The sequence below is a fragment of the Argiope bruennichi genome, chromosome 9, assembly GCF_947563725.1.
Source record: "Argiope bruennichi chromosome 9, qqArgBrue1.1, whole genome shotgun sequence".
In the NCBI taxonomy this organism is placed as follows: domain Eukaryota; kingdom Metazoa; phylum Arthropoda; class Arachnida; order Araneae; family Araneidae; genus Argiope; species Argiope bruennichi.
Genome location: NC_079159.1, coordinates 74,020,416 through 74,034,686, shown reverse-complemented (window position 1 = coordinate 74,034,686; position 14,271 = coordinate 74,020,416).

Below are 14,271 nucleotides of genomic sequence, written 5' to 3'. Positions count from 1 at the left end.
CAAAAATTTATGAAATAAAATTCGGGGGGAAAATTACTCAGCGAAATATATTTCAAAAATACATTCCTTCAGTTTTCAGCCTGGACATTTTACTAAAACATTACATTCTTCATAAACTAAATATGAAGATTTAACACATTTAAAATTGCATTAATCATAAATATTACTTTTTTAGTATGAACTGTCATGTTGAATTTTTCAAGCTGAATTTCTGATTTTAAAATGTTATGTGAAGTTTTCTATAGTATTGCTAAGACAAGATAAATTTTTGAACGAAAGCTTCATATTAAACTTCCACAAATTTACACACGAGGGAATCATTTGCAAATTTTTGATAATATATACATTATATAACATTTTTTTACTCCTAATCTCTATCTCTCTCGTTCACCTGACACTCGTTAGTTTCATCTCCTGCTTCTTTGCTTAGAATAAATGAGAGATCAGCTAAAGTATCATTTTTTGGCCAACCATCATCTTCGCCGATAGATCACTGTCACTTTCATCAGAATCAAGTAAAATTGATTTAATTTCTTCTTCAGTGTGTTCCCGATTTCTTTTACTCATAATGAAGAAATAATAAGCGTTTCAACAGAAAAATTACTCTGATAATCCAAACACCCGATTCACAGTACATAAAATAAAGAGTAGAAATTCACAACTGAAGAGAAATTTTCAGAATGGCATTCTAAAAAGGAACTCAGTATTTATATAACTTATCTCACTCTTTGAAGAGAGCGATAAAAAATACTCCCAATCTTTTTTTTTTATTCTATTTTAAAAGCGGTAATTTGTACACGGCCTCAGAATATCCAACAGTCCTTTGATGAAAGAATAAGATGCTTGGAGTGTAAAACGACTTCCTTTCATAGTAACAAGTGTCGCTACCCATTTTGTGAGAAAACTACGATGTGAATAGGCCGCATTCACAATGCAATGGTTTGTCTTTATATCATTACAATAGTCTTACTACTGAAAAGGGCTTCTGATGCTTGTCCGAAAAATAAACAACGTGTCGGTATCCTTATATATCATTCATCGTTACCAGAGAACTTCAGTGGAAAATTTCTTTTATAAATGGCCATAAAATCTTTCCAATTTTGAGCTAACAACACGTGAAAATAGAAACTAAAACCCTTTCAAAATACAAAATGTACGCCAACAACCTATTTCGTGAATTCCTCCTCAACCCCTACCGCCCTAAGGCAAAGGGGAAACTACTGTGAAAAAGCCGCGATTGTCGAAGATAACGAGGACCTCCTGGAGTGTTCAGTAGAGTAGCCTCTTTTAATACCCATCTCCCCTAAAACGGCTAACAGCCGCCCCAAACCGACCCACGTGGATGTCATAGGGTAAATTCTCAAACCGCCCCCCTGGAATCGAGAGGAATATATATATATATATATATATATATATATATATATATATATATATATATATATATATATATATATATATATATATATATATATATATATATATATATATATAATAAATTTTTACTGTAGTCTTAATCTTATATAATGATGATGATGATGCCATGTCCGCCTTTCCACGGAAAGAGGGTGTAGTAATTCCTGAGGGTAAAGACCCACCCCCATCTTATACAATGATAAACCTTATTAATCTTTATTAAACCGACACATAAACACCGAAATATTCAAGAGAAAAAGGGGGGGCAGGAAAAGGCTCCATCTGGAATGGAACGCTGAGAACTTAGATTAGTTTTCGATACTTTGGAGGTGACTTACCGTTTAACTCCATTTCTTTCCATGTGTTTGCTTCGCTCGCATGCTGGTGAAAATCCAAGTGCAGTAACTCTGGTGGCGTTTGTACTTCGTCACTATCCCACGAGACTTATTATTCTTACTCACCAAGAAAAAAAATCTCATTCCCTATGGGGAATATATATTCTCAAGAGAAAAAACACATGGCCGATGCTGTAATTTACTAACTCGATCTTTTTTTTTTTAGATTCACGGATTTAGCGAACAAAGATTTTTGTAATTCAAATCTCCCCTATTAAACAGCACAAGATAAATTGATCCATCATCTTCGTGAAATTTGTAGCTATCTGAATGTAGTATCTAAATGCATCCTGAACTCCTTACTACGTTATAAAAATGATTGTACACGTTCATTAGTCAAGCAAATTTTCCCAAATAGTATAAAAATTCCTTTGACTATTTTCCAAATTCCATTTTTTATTTACGGTTTGTTTTAGCATCTATATAGGGAAATAAAAACCTTAGTATTACAGTCTCAACCGCTGATCTGATTTCTCAAATTTTTATTTTACATGAAAATTCATGACTTCTAGATAAATCAACAATGGTCGTCCTCCCTCACCAAAAGCACTACTTCATTGTGCATTCTCAGTAGGAAAAAAAAAACCACAGCAGAATAGCTTAGTCCCAGCCTTAACTATTGAATCGATATCGGCAATTTTAATTTCAGACGGCCATTCTCAGCGCTTAGATACACCATCAATGATCGCCTGTCTCTTTCCATTTCTGAGAGATATTGCAAAATAAATCTTTACACAGCTTACAACAAACTAAATTGATTTACCGATTTTTTCATCTTTAATTTCTCTACTTTGCAGACATAGCTAACATAAGCTAACATAGTTTGCGCTTATTTCAAAAGTATAATTTAAGTAAGCATTTCCATTTGATATGATTTGGTTTCATTCACCAGTGTTGGTTGATATTGCAAAACTTATTGATGTCGACAGTGATGATGGCAAAACTATGAACCATAATAAACAAATCCTGTGTCACGATATAATAAAAAAGAGGATTAGCTGCTTAAATTTGATTTCCCCTGTTTGTGCAAGTTTTGAGGTTCGAACTCGCAACGTTAGGGTTCAAAGCCGAGTAACAAAGCCACTAGATAAAAGTGTATACTCTTTCCTGGAGGTTGTTATCTGGCTTATGAAGTTACCACCACAATACTCCCCCACAAGTGAGTCGGTGGAGTTTATCGCACCAGTAATGGCGAGCGATGAACGAGATTATCGCGCCAAACGTTATGGCGGGAGACGAACGTTCTTATCGCGCCAAGTGTTATGGTGGTCGACGGCGAGCGTGTATGAGTGGTTGCTGCCGGTAGATGGAGCCACGACAGCTGAACGAAGGATGCGGTTGTTCAGAACCAGGGTCACCAATGTGCAAGTTTTGAGGTTCGGACTTGCAACGTTAGGGTTCTTGTCAATAAATGCTCACTAAGAAAGTTTTTTTTACAAAATTTTAATCAGATTTTCAATAAAAAAAGTAATTACGTTTTGATATCTTTCCTCAATAATTCCTTAGAATATTATCCCATAAAAAGGAATTTTCTGTCCTTTTAAGAACAAAAATCTTAGATTTTCAATAATGTAAATTTAATTTCCATGAGTTATTTTTTTTATATATTTTAGGTATATTTTAAAACGGTACTTTTTCGTTGCTTTGTTATTCCATTTATAGACACGCTCTTTCAGACTATATGAAATATGTTTTTTGTTTGTGCGTCATCGCTACTGTAATTAAGAAGTAGTATTTTTTAAATATTATAAAGATTAATAAATCATATCGAAAACATTTTTACATTACATTGTTATTTTACAAAGTTTCGAATTTCTTTAATTTTCTTTCCCTTATAAAAACTGAAGAAATTAAAATAATAATAGCTATCATTTGAAACTTTTGCAGGGCAATCCATTGAACATAAGGTTACTAAAATCGATTTCTTCTTAATTACGTTTGTGTGCATTAGATACTCACCAGGAAAGAGTTTTACAAATTTTAATTGGATTTCTTTATTAAAAATTAATGGAAGTTTTGAGATTTTTCCTTTGACGCATATTTTTACGTAGATGTCATTTAAATGACATTGTAAAATCTGAAAAAAAAAAAAAAATCTTTTCAATTATTCATTTTAAAGCAATTTTTTAAAATAAAATTTGAATATTTTTTTGAAAAAATATTCTTGAAAATATTTTGCAAAAATATTTTCCATTGTTTGGTTTGAATTTTGTTGTTTCATTGTTTGAATAATGCTAATGGATTTATTTTTAACATTAGCTCTAGACTTTTATAATATTTTTTTGTATGCACGTTATCGCTGCTGTTTCGACTTTGAATAGATTTTAAAATAATATGTTAGACGAATAAGCCTAAAACCTCATTATTCTGTGATATTTTGGACTAGAGATTTAAATCACTTTTAACAAAAATTTCATTCTAAGTACAATATTTACTCACAAAATAAATATATCTAATATTTTTTTGGTGGAGTAGAATCACGCTTGTAAATAGATGTAAGAAATAAAAAAAAACAATATTCTTAAAATTGAATTGTAATTTTCAGTCAAGCCTCCATAGGCTCCATGTCCATTTGGAAATAATGTTAGTTAGTAGCTTTAGAGGCCGGGATAACCTGGTTGGTAGGGTGTTGGATTTTCATCCCTAACGTTGTGAGCTCGAAACCCGCCGGCCGAAGATTCTCCCTGTACCTTTCGGCCGGTGCATGTATAAATCTGTGATTGTCACAAATTCCTCCATGTCCAGACAATACCACTGAAGGCACAGGATCAGAGGTGATCATTCTCTGATTAAAGTCTAAATTACGATCTGTGAATGAAATGTACAAATGAAGTCCGCCCCTTGAAAAGTTTTGTGACACATGAATACTTAATTCACACACCTTTTCCTGAATGGCGCTAATGAAACAACAGAAGCTAAAACTCGATTTAAAACCGCTTACTTAATCAGTGGGCTTGTCTATGAGAAATGTCATAAGCAACTACAGTAGCTTTGGTTTTCAGTAAAGTCACACTTTTCAAATTTGGAATAAATTTAAACCAGCAAGAATGATCTCCCAAAAATTTTCTCACATACTACCCAGCAATGGTGTTATCTCACCTCTAAGTGCATAAAAATTATTGACCTTGGGCAAAGAAGTGAATGCCATGAATGCCCAGGTCCTTATTTTCAGAATGAAGCTGACTGCGTTTTGAATTTCATAGAGCGGAAGGAAGAAATGCGAAGAAAACTTCTGTTATGATCCTGTTGAACCTGAATTTCGATACAAATGAAAATTTAATACGAAGCTACAACAGTAACAAGATTACATATCAAATTTAACCTAAGTAGATGCATTTTGGAATTAGTGTCAACATACATGGGAATGTACAGAACAACAGATGCTCAAATCTTTATCAGATTTGATGCAAATCCATACTTTAGACGCAAAACTACGTACTACATTTCATTGATTTATGTTTTTGTGATTTATAGTTGTACTCACTTGTATTTCGATAGAGAGACAAACTTAGACAAAAAATAAATTTGAATTGAAAAAAGTCATCTTGAAATAATCCTGCCAGAATCCAAGATCATTCTGTAATGAAGAGATTGCATGCATCAATTTTTCACAAATTTGATTGAAACCGTTTTAAAATTTTCTAAGCACTTACAGATAAAAATGAAAGTGAAAAATTTCGAAATTTTAGGAAAATTAGAATTTTTTTGTGATGATGCCCCGCTCATATATCCTACGTCAATTGTCTTAGTTTCGCAGTAGTCCGCAGTGGCCTGGTGGTAAGGTTTTGACCACGGAGTTGGAAGTTTTCATGTTCCAAACCCGAAGAACCACCATGTAAGCGAGTCTGGCGCATCTTAAATTAGTCAGGGCTTAAAGTCTTCCCGCTGGTGGGGTTGGGAACTTGGAGAGGGGGTGCCAGTTCAGGTGTCATCCTCGTCACCTGACCGCGGTTCAAACTTACAAGGTCCCTCCAAAAATAACCCTAATGTTGCTTTAAAAACGTGACGTTAATGTAATTAAACCTAGTTACGCGGATGAGAAGAGTAGACTGCGAGACTTGTTAGGAGGGTGTTTATAATCAGCTCAATAAACTAAAGACGAGCGTGATAAAAACAGCTTGTTAAAATTCTTTATAAATATCGCTGAATTTTATTGAATGACAATGTGAGGTGTGCTGCGAAAATGAAAATGTCAGCTTTTATCATTCTAGAGTTTACTATGTTCATATTAAAAAGTTTTTATTTGCAGCTAGTCTAGCATATGTGCATAAGTATGCAAGAAGTGATATTGATTGTAAACTTGCTTCAGGGTTGGTGATAAACTGAAGTATTTAGTTGGTTTCGATTGTAAGAGATGGAGACGCCAATCATGTTAAGTCGGATCTGGTTGGGTTTTGGTATCCAGTAGGAGAGACTTGCGCGCATGTGACGTCGGGGCGTCTAGGCATCAAAACAGGTAACACTCGATTCTTCCAGCAGCGATGGACGAGTGAGGTTTGACGTTGTTAACGTGCTCCTTTTGCGTCTCCTTTTTGGGCTTGACCATGTTTGGCGTCCTAATCTCTCAGGTGAATCCTGCTCCTAATTAACACTTATTCCCATAACTGTACATAATCTAAATATTGAAATGCTTTATTATATATAGTCTTAATAAATGTTTGTTAATTCGATATTATTATTCATTTTTTCAAAAAATTCACTTTACACCTAGACGTCGTCCTACATATATATGTAAACATATTTTAAAGTTGTTTGGCCGAAAAGAAGAAACTTTCGAAATATTAACTTCTACTTATTTCATCCGGGGAGGCATAATTTATATAGAGAAAAGCCATAAAAGATACATTAGTCTACACCGCACAAGAGCAAACAAAAAATTTTCACACCAGTGATTTTACTATGAGATTTTGATAGGGATTTCTTTTACAAGTGTCGACTTAGAAAAGGGAATCTTAGGCATCCTTAAAAGAATGTTGTAAGAATTACGGATTTTCATCCCTTAACTCGGAACGTTAGAAAATTCTGTAGTAATCAATTTTCTAGAGAGCGTGTATAGAATAATTAAAAAGTGAGAAATGGATCAGAAAATAAAAGAACATTTTAGAATGATGTTAATATGGACTTAATTAAGATGAATATAATTAAATTAAGTAAGATTTAAATTAGATTGAAAACGCGAAACAAATGATCACTAGTCTTATATGACATAGGATTTCCGGCCACGCGCACACGTGTTGACCTTTGATACCTTGCAAGGGCACAGAAGGGATCACTTTCATTTGAGACGTAAACTGATAGTGCAGTAATTTTTACACAGCTTCATAAGTTGAAATGAGATCAGAAAATAAGAGAATATTTAACTATGGGCTAAATTAAGATAAAATTTTGGAAATTAATTTGGATTAAATTAAGAGTTTAAAATATCATTATAATATCATTATATATATATATATATATATATATATATATATATATATATATGCAACATAATTTTGCAGATGGGTGGCCGAAGAGAAGACACTTTTGGAATTTAGCTTCGGTTTATTTTCCCACGGGTGGGCATGATTTATACATAAGGACAAAGAGGAAATGAATCCACTCTCACGAGATCAGAAGGGAAAGTTGTTTTTAATTTTAACTTTAGAGCTTTTAGAGATTCTGGAATTTTTTTGACACATATCGATTTAGGAAAAGAAATCGTTGATATCTCTGAAAAAATGCCGCAGGCGTTAGGGAATATTATCATTTTGGGAAGTCCACATACAACAATGTTTAGAGCCGACGTTAGAAAAAGTTGTATAAAAATTCGGATTTGAAGTAAGAAATAATAGAACATGAAATAATTTAAGAAAAAAAATTAAGAAATTAATCAAAATTTAAATTAAATTAAGAGATAAGTTGCATAGATATACCGGGTGATCAGTAAAATCCTTTTAAGCTCTACAAATTTAAAGCAACATCTCGTACATCCAGGGAAGTAACGTGACTATGCTGAATTTATTGAGACAAGTTATTGAGCCCTCAGCGACTGAACAAGGAAAAAAAAATTAAGATCTTTAAAAAAAAACTAATTAGTAAAATATATGCTATGTCGTAATAAAAACATAGGAAAAAGTTTCATGGAGTAATCTGTAAAATTGGCGAAGATATTTATGATTAAAATTATAAACTTTCCATGATTTAAAAAAGAATTTACCTAAAATTGAAAAATATGCCCTGCAGTGTTATCAACAGTTTTTCGGAGTTACGCAACAGAAAAAAGAAACAACATAATAATAATAAGTCTAATAAAGGTACTCAAGAGGGGAGGATTCGAGGCTACATTTTATTTAAGGTATTTACGGTACTTTTTTTATTTAATTATTTTTTAATTTTTATTGATTTATTATTTTTATTCTTATTTTTTATTTAAGATGTTTAAGGATAATTTAAAAAATATTTCGCTTATTAAGCTTAGCTTTTAAAATTTCTAGTTGGTACTTAAGTTTAAAATAGTTTTCTAGTTTCTAGTTAAGTTTAGCTTTTAAAATTTCTAGTTTACAGTTATTAGTAAAATTTTTCATCAGTTTCACCGAAATATTATACATATTTGCACAATACATGACTGCAGAAAAATATCTAATGTCATACAGTACTTTAAGATTCTTAAGGAACAGAAAAGCTTATAAATGTTTAAATATTGCCCGGTTGGTAGGGCGTTGCATTCGCATCCTTAGGGTTGCGAGCTCGAACCCCGCCGGGTGATGCAAGTGTGGTGCCAAAAACCTGTCATAGTCACAAAGTCCAGACTATACCACTGTTGTCTACGACAAGTGTCATAAGCTGCAATAATATAAGCTATAGTTTTCAGTAAATTCACAATTTTCAAATTTGAAATAAATTTAAACCAGCAAGAATGGTCTCCCAAAAATTTTCTCCCGTACTATCCAAAAATATTGTTATCTCTCCTCTAAGTGTATAAAAATTATTGACCTTGGGCAAAGTAGTGAATGCCATGAATGCTCAAACTTTTATTTTCAGAGTGCAACGCACTGCGTTTTGCTCTTCATATAGCGGGAGAAAAAAAATGTGAAGAAAACATGTTATGATCCTGAGCTTCGATTCAAATGAAAACTTAATGCAAAGCCAGAACAGTAACAAGATCACATATCAAATTTAACTTAAGTGGATGTATTTTGAAATAAGTGTTTACATGCATGGGAATGTACAGAACTACAGATGCCCTTTATCAGATTTGATACAAATCCATACTTTAGACGCTAAAACTGCATTCTACATTTCATTGTTTTATGTTTTTGTGGTTTATAGTTGTGTTCACTTGTATTTCGACAGAGAGACACACTTCCTGCGAAACGATTTCGCTCCAAATTTGACGGAAATCTATGAATTTAGCTTAAATAATTTAGTCCAAATTTCATCTGGTTAGCTGAAAGCAATTTCGAGTTCTCTTTTTCATAGACAGGCAGATAGACAATGCATTTTTCGATAAGATATTAAAAATGGAGATTCGTTAAAATTTATTCATATTTTTTGACAACTATAATATTTTTTTCATTGCTTGTATATTTCATATATTTAAAAGTAAAGAAACTTGACTTTAAAATAGATATGCATAATCCACGATTTTTTGAATAACAAATAATTTTGCTATTGTTATTTTTAAATATTTGTTCAAAATATCTGTTATTATAATTATATTATTAATTAAAAATTATTACTTGATATTAAATATAAAATTTATTAATTGTAATTAATGCTTAATTTACTAATTTAAATAACGTGTGATTGAATTAATTTATCTATTTCAGCTTACTTCTTAAATTTTATTTTTTTCAAAATTGTTTATTTAATTTCTTTATTGGAGTAAACCATTTTCTGAAAAATTTGAATTAAATATATAATTTCTTTAAATTGTTTACTTTAGTTCTATATTCTATCAATAGATGGCGCCAGCAGTAAACAAATTATATGCAAAGTTAAGTCACAATTAAAAAGGATTTGTATGGAATAGTGCATCATCAAATGCGAATATCGGGAAGTCAAAGTTACTCTCATGAAGTGGAGCTGCGACGTCACACTTTCCAGTGAAGTCACCGCTCCGATAAATTTCAGTGACATGCAATTCAACGATACAATTCCAATAACCGGTCCGTTCACTTTCCATTCACAGATTTCCGTTCGAGAGCTTCCATTGGACAGATAGTATCGATTGTTACTTTCCAGTGAAGTCACCGCTCCGGTAAATTTCAGTGATATCGTATCGATTGTTACTTTCTATCGTAATCCAAAACCTGTAATCGAAATATCACAAGTAAGATCGTATCAAGGATTTGAATCACACTCCTCTTTGAAAAGTATTGATCACTGGTATTTGTGACTTTTTGATATTGGTTACGTAATAAACGCTCGTAAAATATTCGTCATCCCTACTTTAAAAGTAAAAAGTCTTGACTTTGTATAGCATAATATATATATATATAATGTGTAATGATATTTTTAAATCTAATTTATACCCTAATTAATTCCAAAAGTTTTATCTAATTCAGCCAATTTTAAATTCATTCTAAAATGTTTTCTTATTTCCTGACCCCATTCCACTTTTTCTATTTAATTAATTCAACAGAAGCGCCGTGAAAATGCTTAAAGTTGCATTTTCACACGCTGCGAGTGAATTGATAAAAATTTTCCACCAACACATTCTTTTTAAAAGATCCCTCTGTTTCCTTTATCAGAATCGACACATTAAGAAATACCTATCAGAGTCCCATAGTATATATAGCACTGAGAAAATTATTCTCTCTCTTTCTTTTACGCTCTTCGGCTTTTGTGCCTAGCTGTGAGCGGACTTATTTTGTCCGCGCTGTTGTGCCTCCCAGGATGGAAATAAAATGAACTTAAAAATTCAAAGTGTTTTTTCTGTCTTCGGCCACGACTCTTAATCAAAAATTATTTGTTTGAATGATCAAAAATGTCGTAGTGGGAAGAATTTCATTGAAAAATACACTAAATTGAAGCGCGCTAAAATCCAAAATATTCCACTAAAATGATTTCTATTGTACTGAGAGCGAAAATTTGCGAGTCAATGTCTGACACACCAAATTCGGGCGGGTCAGATATTTGTCAACGGAGTCAACTTCTGACAATTAAACCGCTCTTTTGGCGAAGAGAATAACAAATTTGCGAGTTAACCTCTTTTAACTTGCAAGTCAAGGTTAACTCGTGTTGGTGAATACTGCCGCAGCAAAATAACTTAACACACTTTTTTGATAAATTTATCAAAAAGAAGTAATTCTCTTAAAAAAATTTGCATTCTGCATTTTTTTTCATGGTTTTCATTACATGTGAAATAACGTTAAATTCATATTACAATATTTATAAATATAATATGTATTTAAATTTTCCTAATCTACAAGTAGTTTCTGTTGAAGTAAAAATAATTTTATTAACAGTTTTAAATTAATCATATACTTTTCTGCAACACATCAGTTTATTATTCTTAACAGTTGAAACAGTATTAACAGTTGAAATTGTTGGTAAAAATCAGTTTTTTATTCAACAAATATTTGCCACTTAGAAATATTGAGGCATACTTATTTGTTTGAATGATCAAAAAAGTCATTGTAGAAAGAAGGTGATTGAAAATCAGAAAAAAATCAACACGCTAAAATCTAAAATGCTTTGCTAGAACAATGGGGTCAATTCACGGTCACGTACCAAACAAACCGTTTCTGTTCAATTTTCAACCGTTCTGCGCATGTCGTGATGTCTGCCGATAACGTTCACACTGTTTACATTGCTGTTGACATTGTTTAGTAAATATTAAGCTAGCCGATCAATTATTAAAAACTTCTGATTTTTTTTTAAAGATATTATTTTGAATTATTTTCTCCAAATTTTCTTAGTTATATATTTTTATTTCTTATATTAAAATTTTAATTAATATTTTCAATAGAATTATTGTTTATGCAAAATTAACTAACATCGCTTTTTAATTCGTCTGGTGCTGCTTTATTCTTTCCTTTCCCATATCCCCCCACCCCCATTTTTTCATCCGAAGGATACATTTTGACAAATGACTATGGCAGTGTTTTTGAAAAATTACATATGTTCTTTTTTACATATTATTTAAATAGTATTGAATGTTGAATTTTATGAATATAGTTCCCCCAGTTAGTTCTTTTTAAAAATAATTATTACTCTTAGATAAGTTAATATTTTAAAGCTTACTAATGAAATTATTGTATTTTTTTTTCTTATGTAATTACTTTTATAAATATTGAGAGTTAGTTATTTGATGTTTTCAGTTTGCTTAAAAGAAAGAACATGAAACTCAAATTAGTATATATTGAATAAATTATGTTTACAATTTCAAATTAGGAAATATAAAAGGTATGGATACCTTTTTTTAAATCTATGCAACTTATGAATAAATAATTTCATTTTAATTTGTAGAAATCATTAAAGGAAAACAAACAAAATCAAGCTTGCATAATTTTTATTTACATATTACAAATATATATATATATATATATATATATATATATATATATATATATATATATATAAGAGAGAGAGATATATAAAATATATGTGATAATTATTTGAAAAAATATGATCCAATGTATGTTTCAATGTACTCACTAATACAAAAAACTATTAACTATTTATCAACATTTATTTTTCTAGACACTTAGAAATAATATAAACACAGTATGACAAGAATGTCAATGTAAATGACGAAATCAATTTTATTCAACAGAAACATCCTAGATACTAAAGAACAGTTTTTTTTATCACTTATAAAAACATAATGTTGAACAGTATACTTTTAAAGCAGAACATTTATGAAATTTTTTTAAATGCTAAAGTTACATTGATAAAAATTAAATTGAAGGAATATCATAAAATAAAGCAAAAACATATAATAGAGTAAATTTAATAAACAACAATAAGGTCATGATATATATACATATATATAGAGAGAGAAGTTAAATAGGGTATAAAGAGGAGTTGAAAGAAACACTTTTATGCTTTCACAGAATTTTATAATTCAAAATTGATATGTTAAAGAAATAGAAAAAAAAAAAAAAAAAAAAAAAAGTGAAACATGCATGTAGCAATGAAGTTGGGAATAAAAATTATATAATAAATGCTGATATGGAAATTGATTTTCAATGAAAAGACCTTTATTTATTACAACAGAAATCACTGAGGTGCACAGTGTTATAACAGGATATTATGATAACAGTGAATTTCAGTTTAAATACAATAAACTATTGACATTTCATTTTGAACAATAGAAAAGATGTTTGATATAAATGCACTTTGAATCCATCACAAATCTGCAAATGTAATTAGAAAGCTAGTAATATTCACTTCCACCTAAGTTTAGCATTATAGCAGTTGTTATTTTTGCAATAGGAGTTTGTTTACTTACGTTAATTAAATTTAGATAAGATTTTGTAAAAAAAATGCCATGTAATATTTATGAAAACATTTTAAAACCTTCTAAGCATATTCAAAATTATCAGAAATTTCATCAAATGTGAATGAAGTAAATTAGAAATGCACTCATGATTTTGTTTGATTGTTTTTGGTGGCAAATCGCTTACCGATTTCTTTTTCTTCGAAGAGTTTTTCTAACAAATTACTGGAACAGCTATATTTAATAAATGGACACAAACTGAAGGAATTCTTCAAAATGATCGGAGCATATCATTGACTTCGAAGGCTTGAAAAAATCTATACCAAAGCTATCAACCCAAGTCAGGTTTGTTGAAAGGAAAATAAAAAAAAACATTTTATCATGACAGTCACTCTTGTATTTCGCATTAAAGCATGCATCCATCAGCACACCAGTATTTCCTCTGTTAACACATAATAAGAGGAAACAAAATGACTCAAAAATTATAACTTCAAATGTAAACAAAAAATCCGCTTCATACTTGGCGGAGAACGTTAATGGCAGACTGATCGACGAGAGCGGCGCGGATGAAACTTAAATGCCATGCGCAAGAGGTACATGACATGTGACTTTTACGTCACATGAATTGACCCCATTTCTGTTGTACTGAGCATCTGAAACTGACAAGTTAAATTTGCGCCCTGTCGACGAGTTGAAATTTGGAGTCAATCGTGACATTGAATTCGCTCCTTTGACGAAAAGAAGAACACTTTTAACTTGCAAGTCGAGGCTAGATCGTGTTGGTGAATAGAGATGCATAATCCACGATTTTTTGAATAACAAATAATATTGCTATTGTTATTTTTAAATATGCGTTCCAAATATCTGTTATTTCAATCATATTATTAATTAAAAATTATTATAATAAATAATTTTAATATAAAATAAAATAATGTAAAATTTATTAATTGAAATTAATACTTAATTTACTAATTTAATTAACGTGTGATTGAACTAATTTATCTGTTTCAGCTTACTTCTTAAATTATATTTTTTTTC